Raw genomic sequence first — 9214 nt, forward strand, 5'->3', positions numbered from 1 at the left:
AGCAAAGGAGAGCTGTTCTCCTCCAAACCATTCAGGTAGTGAAGTATTAACTTTAGGAGAAATAACTATAAAGTAATGAGGCAAACATTTCCATGTGGATCATTATTTTATAACAATATCATGTGAACTCTTGCATAGTGTTTATTGAACTAGAGATGATAGATGTTGAAGAGTAAGCTTCATTATGGTTGGTGAAATACCAGACTGTAACTTTCCTCACTTGGATTGGTGGTAAAATACTCAGAAATGAGGAAAAGAAAATTATATGAGTAAATAACAAAATGATTTTGAGTTTCTCCCTAGTATCAACTATATGGCTGGTGGAGATAATAATGAACCCATAAAATTACAACATCAGGTTGGAGAAGTGTGAGAAGGCAGAGGGTCTAAAACATCTAGTATTACTGAAATAGAGTGAATTGGTTCTCCTCTATAGAAAAACATGACAATGTAATAAAAGACTGAGGTTTGGAGCTAGACAGCCTGGGATCAAGTCCTGGTCCTGCCAGTGTATAAGTCATCTATAAAATGGGTATACAAATAGTACCTATTTTACAGGGTCGTTGTGAAAATTAAATGACTTAGTGGATATAAAGTTTCAAAAAAGCCATTATCCTAAAGGTGTTTAATAAAGGCAATTCATATATTCAACACCAGATGGCAGTGTAGCCATCCAAGGTCAGGTTGTCTGATAGGCGATGAGCCAGCATGAATCTCTGAAATACAGGGTAATCAAATTCTAGAAGATTTCTATGAAAATAACATGAATTTAAAGGCTCTATGCAAATAGTTCTATATAAAGTCACAGAATATATATAAAAGAAGAGCTTTAAAAAAAAAGAAAAGCTTAAATAAAATATACCTGATTACCATTAGTTGCTTTCTATCACCAATTATTCAAACCATGGCTCCATGGTTTACTAGGTGACTAAGTTTGGACAGGTTACTTACCCTTTCTAAGCCTCAATTGTCTTATCTGTAAAATAATACATAAATTTAACAAAACTTTGTTGAGCCACTGTATGTCAGGCTCAAAATGTTCTAGGAGCTGGGGATATAGTACTTTTTAAAAGGATAGAAATCCTTGGCTGTGTGATGCTTATACTGTACTCCAGTAACTAGTCTCTAATTAATAATCAGAGAACATCTATCACTTGAAATCAGACACTGGTTGTATACCAGGATGTTAGATTGAGACCCCCTACCTCAGTTTACACTGAATCCCCAAAGGCTGAGAACTAAATCATAGGTTCAACATATCTCCACATTTTGTAGCAAGGTATTCAATAGGCCACTGATGCAGTACCTGAGAAAAGAGTTATCAGCCACTGCAAACTTCAGCTCAATACATACCCTCAAGCATGTGAGAGAGCTTGGATGGGTCAAAAGAAAGAATTGTTTTTAAAGAGAATTTAGAGACACCTGGGTGGCTCAGCTGGTTGGGCATCCGACTTTGACTCAGGTCTTGATCTCATGGTTTGTGAGTTTGAGACACTGGGAGGACTTGACATGAGTGTCCTGGAGTTGAAGCACATGAAGGTCATGTGAGAGGCTGTGGCTGGTTAGGCCTGAGGTAGCAGAGCCAAGGGAGGAGAGCTGAACTGCTTGCGAAGTACACTTCTATTGCTGACTGCCAGAAAGCATGGCTGTTTCTCATGGACAAGATGTGAACTCCAAGGATGTGAAGAATCCCTATCTGGAAAGACAATCTGATACTCAGTGTTACAGGGTAACCTGAGGCCCATTGCAATTTTCAAGAGTTTATTAGAGCAAGTGTGGATAGGGATGGAGCACTGCATGGACAAGAGGTGGGAGAAAAAGGCTTTTATAAAGCAAACCTGGAAGTAAAGCAAGGAAACTGATTGAATGTAGCTTATGTGGTTGCCTTATTTAGGAGCAACCAGTTGGCTGTTTGTGATTGGTTGTTCTTAAATTTCGTTTTCTTCAAAGGAGTGCATTTACAGGAATTGACTCGTGTTTAAGTTTCTGCTTGTTTACACAGGCTACCAAGACAGTAGAGCCAGCTCAGTCTCATGGCTTCCTTTTTAATTCCTTGAACACCACAAAGGAGATGGGTCACCAAGTAGATGCCCAGGGCAGGAGGGAGGAATCATGATGACCAGTTGGGGCAAGGCGCAGTGAGCCTCACAGTGTGAGAGCCCCAGCAGCAGTGTCTCTGAGGAGCTCTGCCAGAGAAGGACTCAGCCCTAGGGGTCCACCAGCTCAGGAGCCCCAAAGGTGCAATCTGTGCCAGCCAAGCAGGGCTTTCCTGCCCCGGACTCTACCTCTGCAGTGAGGGTGTGAGGAGTTGCCCACGCTGGGACAGGAAGGGAGGACTAACTTGGAAGAAAGCTTGGAACATGAGTTATTACACTGCACTGAGCATTTTAATGATTAAACTGAGAATATTCTTATGCCCAGATGGGGTTAGAAGGCGTATGTTCTTGTTAAGATTCCAAAAATTCAGGTATCTGCCTGACATTTCAACCAGGGACAGGAATATACTTAGCCCTCCAAGTAAAGTAAAAGCAGATTTAACATATGTAAAGTGCCTAACATAGTAAATATTTTCTATTTTCATCACTGTTTTTATTATCAGCTCATGTAACTTGTTGGACTCTAAGTTGTACCATTCTTAAACTGAAGATCGAGTGAATGTTGCCAAGGACACTCGAATGGTGTACTGTAAAGAGTGGACCAAGCAGAATTCACATGACTGTCTACTTCCTTCACAATCCATCCACACCTAGGATCTGACTCTGTTTCCTGGTGCCATAAAGTGGGGGGTAAAGTCCCTTACCTGAATGTCTGATCCCTATTTTCCAATCTTCAGCACATAGTCCTTCTCAGCTGTCCAGTAAGGCTCTGTGGTCCCAACCAAGGAAACAAAGTCAGGGGTGCTCATCTAGCCATGCAGTGGGCTCTCCATAAAAATGTGTAGAATGAGGGGCACCTGGGTGGCTCAGTCGGTTGAGCGTCCGACTTCAGCTCAGGTCACAATCGCACGGTTCATGAGTTCGAGCCCCACATCAAGCTCTGGGCTGATGGCTCAGAGCCTAGAGCCTGCTTCTGATTCTGTGTCTCCCTCTCTCTCTGCCCCTCCCCCATTCATGCTCTGTCTCTCTCTGTCTCAAAAATAAATAAACATTAAAAAAAAATTTTTTTTTTAAATGTGTAGAATGAATACACATATGAAGACCTGGGGCAGGATGAGGGACATCAAATTACCTTCAGGATTTTGATGATGAATCTATTCTGGCCACCAAAGCAAAATGGTGTAATTTGAATGGTGTCTTCAGAAATATTTCTTCCCCACAAGACTGTTTCCACCACAGAGTGCCACTCCTTTCAGCAAAGGCATGCAGCATTTTTCAGAGCGGTGTTCTGCCAACTCTTCCAGGTGTCAACAGGAATAGAGAGAGAAAATAAAAGTTTCCACAAGGCAAATAAGCTTGAGAAATGGTGCACACTTTTCCCTCCCTACTGGAACATACACGTGAGCATATTATAGAGTCCTCAAAATTGCATAGATTAGTTTTGCTAAACCCAGAATATTTACTGACTTCCTAGGAGTTCTGAACACCATTTCCTTTTCCTCAGCACACTTGCTTAATGTCCCTCTGACGACTGTTCTTTGTCACACCATTCTGGATCCATAGGATTGATGCATGACCTCCAGAAAGGCTCTGTGCAAAGGAAGAGCACGTAAAGAAAAGTTGGTGTGGAGATTATCCCCAGCCATGATTCTGGAAAATAGAAAATAGGACTGCAAGAATGCAGGATCCATGGGGAGAGGTAGCTTTTGAGGAGGTGATGGAAGATAAAGAAAGGGTTGAAAACCACTGTATCTAGAAGACTAGGAGACCAAAAGGAAGCAGGAGCACAATGGAAAAATGGAAAAATGCAATGTGTTTCACAATTCTGTGTATGACAAGATATAGAAATAGTACTTTATGTTACTCTAGGGGACAAGAGCTTGGTGGAAGATGGAAGTGCCATAGACTACAATTCAGTTATCTATTTTGTCTGTTTAATTAAGACTTCTACAACACTCACTGTGTTTCAGGCACTGTTCAGAGCATGTTACAAACATGAATTCGTCAAATTCTCAAAATAATTGTGAGGTAGGTAATACTATTATCATCCCCATTTCACAGATGAGGGAACTAAGGCACAAAGACATTTATTAGCTTAAGGACTGGGACTCAGGTCTAGATCCTGTCTCCAGAGGCCATGCTCTTAATCTCTGCCCTCTGCTGCCTTTGTGAATCCATGAAGTCAAATAGAACACTGCTGGAGGTGATCCCAAACCATCTAATAATACAAACAACAATTGAAAAATTAAAGGAAAAACTCCCTCTCTTTTAGGTCCTCTGGAATGGGAGAAAGTTTTCCACTTTAATCAAAATTGACTGACATTAATGTTTATTCCTGTAACTTCTTGCTATGACCTTTCATATACCCAAGATGAAACTAAAATTGATGTGAGGGATAGTGTTCCAGGTAAAACAACTTAAGTGATAAAACTTGTTACCTCAGCAATGTTGCCCGAGGGGCAGACTTACATTTTTCATGGAAAATGTTAGGCAGAAGGTCTTGATGCCATTTCATGCACCATTTAATCAGGTTTAGCTCTAGAAACAGGGAGAGATAAAAAGCTATATTTTTCTTTTTTAAAATACAACTCCTATTTTTGGCATAAAAGTAATTCATGCTCACTATAGACAACTTTGAAAAAAACATAAATTATAATTAAGAAAATAAAAAGTATGCATAGTTTACCACCCAAAGACAACTACTTTGATGTATTTACCTCTATTCATTTTTGTCTTTTTTTAATTTTAAAAAAATGTTTACTTATTTTTGAGAGAGAGAGAAAAACAGAGCACAAGCAGGGGGCTGGGGGACAGAGAGAGAGGGAGACACAGGATCCAAAGCAGGCTCCAGGTTCTAAGCTGTCAACACAGAGCCGGACGTGGGGCTCGAACTCACAAATGGTGAGATCAAGACCTGAGCCAAAGTCGGATACTTAACCCACTGAGCCACCCAGGTGGCCCCATTCATTCTTTTTCTATGCTGAATATATATGTGTGTGTTTAACATAATTATGGTCATTCTGAATACACGTTTGCATCTCACATATTATATTTAACATTTTGTCATGAACATTTTTTTTGCGTGTCTCAAAGAATCTTTATGTATGATTTGTCTGTTATGTTGTTTTAAATTCTTTATTTTTATGTGTTGGTGCCAAGCCCCGTGCTCTTTGTCTTTCGATATAAGGAATTTGGTTCTTTTGCTTTTGTCTTTTGCAGTGATTTGTACGGGTTTCATTTCTTGTTTGTACTTGCATTGAAAAAACAGATCTCTAATTATGCAAGTGAAGACTGAAACTAACTTTTTTTTTGACTCAGTTCACTTCAATAGATAGGAAGCTTTTTATGTTTCTGTTTCTTCACACCTGTCCTTCTCCACTTCTTGATCTTTGCCAGCATCATTTGGGGTTTAAACTATTATTTAATATAATATTATATGATATTTAATATTATATTGTATATATTTATACTTTAAATATTTATTATATTTGTATATGCAAATATATTCTTAGAGATTATTTAACATTTATAATTCCTGTGACCATATTCATAACAATTTTCTTCTCTTTTACTTTTTTACTCAAATAATTTCAGACTTCTAAAATACTACAAAAACAAAAAAAGTATAAACACTTTTGAAGGCACATACACTCCTATATCCAGATTTGCAAAATATCTCAATATCTGCTTCCTCAAAGAATTGCATAGATGCGTATGAAAAATGCATAACATTAATTGTCACTAAGAAAATATAAATTAAACCCACAATGAGATACTACTACACCCTTGTTAGAATGAGTAAAATTAAAAATGCTGATTGTACTAAGTGTTGGCAAGGAAGCAGAACCACCAGAACCCTCATACGCTATTAGTGAGAATTTAAAATGATATGACCATGTTGGAAAAGAGTTTGACACCTACTTTAAAAATTAACATATACGTATCATATGACTCAGTCATCCCACTCGTACATATCCACCCATGATAAATGAAAACATAATGCGCACAAATACTTGAACCTGAATGTTCATAACAGCTTTACTTGTAATGTCTACAAACAGGTGACTACATAAACACATTGTGATATATCCAAACCATGGACATGTACTATTCTGCATTAAAATAGAACACTGTAGATACATGCAGGAACAGGAATGAGTCTCCATATAATTGTGATGATTGTAGGAAGCCAGGCGTAAGAGAATCTGTACTATATCATTCCATGTATGTAGCATGTTAGAATATGAAAACAAATCTAATGACAAAGCAGATCACCGGCTGCCCAGGTGGGGGACGGGGTGGTAATGCGATCGCTGTGGGAGGAAAGGATGACAAAGGTACAAGGTAACTCTGCAGCTGATTGATATCTTCATTATCTGGGTTGTTGGGATGAGTTCACAAGTGTGTACATACATCAATACTTAACAAATTGTACTTTTTAAATAAGTGCAGTTTGTTTTATTTTAGTTATACTCCAATAAATCTATAAAAAATCATAATAGACATAGTATTTTTATATATATGGTACTGTTTTCTGGCTCTTTATAAAACATAAAAGATACATAAAAGCATTTAGCACTCTAGCAGGCAGTTATAGTAGAGGTTCAGTATAATTTAGTTGAAAATTAATCTGATTTATGACTCTTGTTTATGAATATGTTTGGCATAGAGTAAAAAGTATACCTCTAATTCCATATGGAATCATAGTTTCCCTTTGGTATATTTTTGGACTAAACAAAGAAAAATGAATGCAAGAAAAAGTTTTCCTGGCCCATGGAACCCAATGACAAAACAGCAGGAACAAGAGTCAGATCATCGGCCTTGCTCTCTCTTTAGATATATAGATACAGAGACATATATGTACATGTGTCTATATATATTCATACATAGTACACACAGAGAAATGTACAAATTTAAATCCATCTAAGAGGATTAGATACATTTTTAGAAATCTATTCATTGTTACCTGAATGTCAGAGATTTCAAAGTGAATTTATACAAGATGCCTTAAGTACAGTTGTGTTCGATAGATTTTTTTAAATGAATCTATTTTGTGTTTTGAGTTACTTATATATCCACATAAAAGTCTTTTAATGAAGATGACTTTCAGTATTTTAAAACATTAGTTTTGGTCATCTAGCCCTAAACGTTGCTCCTACCTATGAAAATCACTACTCTTCTAAAAAAGCTTCCAATTGAAGATACTAAACAAAAGAAATACTGTTTCCAAAATTATTCTTGCACTGAAGTTAGCATTATTTGTGTAACAGTCATTAGAGACAACTGATAAAGAAGATGGTCACTCAGTGGTTTAAAGCAGGAAATAAAGGGGCGCCTGGGTGGCTCAGTTGGATAAGCGTCCGACTTCGGCTCAGGTCATGATCTTGCAGTTCATGAGTTCAAGCCCTGCATCGGGCTCTGTGCTGACAGCTCAGAGCCTCGAGCCTGTTTCAGATTCTGTGTCTCCCTCTCTCTCTCTGACCCTCCCCCATTCATGCTCTGTCTCTCTCTGTCTCAAAAATAAATAAATGTTAAAAAAAAATTTAAAAAAAAAGAAAGCAGGAAATAAAAAATAATACTTTGCTTTCTTGTTTACTTTTTCATCATTTGAATATCCTCATGCTGTTATTACTTATAAACTCTGGTTTATCAAAGGCCAGAGTTCATTATACAGTTAATACTTTTTTTTTAATAGTAAAGTTAAGGTGTTAAGGTGAAAAAAAACTGAAAAGAGAAATGAGAAAAAGGAGGTAGAATGCTGAAGATTTATACTATTAAGTTTAAAAGATTGCTAAATATGCATACCAAATATAGAATTTCTAAAATCAGCATTTAGCTTTGAGCTCATATTTAATTAGCTCATCAATAATTCAATATTTGTTAGACTTCTATAGTTAAGGAACTATGAGAGACACCATGATAGATGATTCTTAAATCTTCAAGAAAAATAGTACATAAGAAGTGTAGCATATGGCTGGAAATTGAACCTTGGGAAACATATTTATAAGGGATGTGAAAGAAGTAAATCCACTGGGAGAAAAAGTGAATAAAAAAGCTAAGAGGAGAATCTGAGTAGTGTATCATCTTGGAAACCAAGCTTATATCATAAACACATTTGACACAGCATTGAGGACATGTGGTAGCTCGTCAATATCCAATCTCCTCTCCTTTGAGGCATATGGAAAACAACACATTCCGGCCGTTGGGGACAGACCTGGCAATTTGACTAGTTCTAGCCAATGAGCTTTGAGCAGCAGTGGTGCAGCAGAGCAGATCTAAGATGTCCTTTCTCTCTCTTCTCCCACCATGTGTTGGCATAGTGGAAGGTCCATCAGCCTGTGTCCTTGAATGACTGTACGAAGCAGGGCATTTTTATGGTGACATATAACACGAGAGAGAAATGTTAACTCGTGTGGTGTTAAAGGACTGGGATTTGACGGTTGACTGTTTTTAAAACACAAATTTAGCAGCCTAGACTAAAGCAAGCAAGAAGTTAGCACTGCTATGTATCAGAGGAGCCAAAGCAAATTCTGCCAGCCAGATTTTGGTGGGCCTGTGATGCTATCTTAAAGGATTTTCTCTTTCTGGATCAGAAACACAACACAATCATGTGTCTCAGATAGAAGAGATAAAACAAACACGGCCACATTTTTGGGTGATACGTATTGACTTATCATTTCCAATCTCACAACCATAATATATTTTATCATAGAATACCATTTACTTGCTTGAAAGTTCCATATTGCAATGAAGCATCTTGTCACCGTGGGCCTACACAAAATGTTAACAATGTTTATGAAGCGCTGGAGTACCATGCATGATTTTATATGGAGTTTCAGTAAGGTAAGTTTTTTTTTAATGTTTACTTATTTTTGAGAGAGAGAGAAAGCAAGCATGAGCAGGGGAGGGGCAAAGAGAGAGGGGAACAGAGGATCTGAAGCAGGCTCTCTGCTGACAGTAGAGAGCCCAATGTGGGGCTCAAACTCACGAACTGTGAGATCATGACCTGAGCCAAAGTTGGCCACTTAACCAACTGAGACACCCAGACACCCCAAGTAAGATAAGTTTTAATCACCCCTTCCTATCAAGACACTGTGCTATCAGGCACCACAAGATCA

Source organism: Panthera uncia, assembly GCF_023721935.1.
Source record: "Panthera uncia isolate 11264 chromosome A1 unlocalized genomic scaffold, Puncia_PCG_1.0 HiC_scaffold_17, whole genome shotgun sequence".
NCBI classification, from domain to species: domain Eukaryota; kingdom Metazoa; phylum Chordata; class Mammalia; order Carnivora; family Felidae; genus Panthera; species Panthera uncia.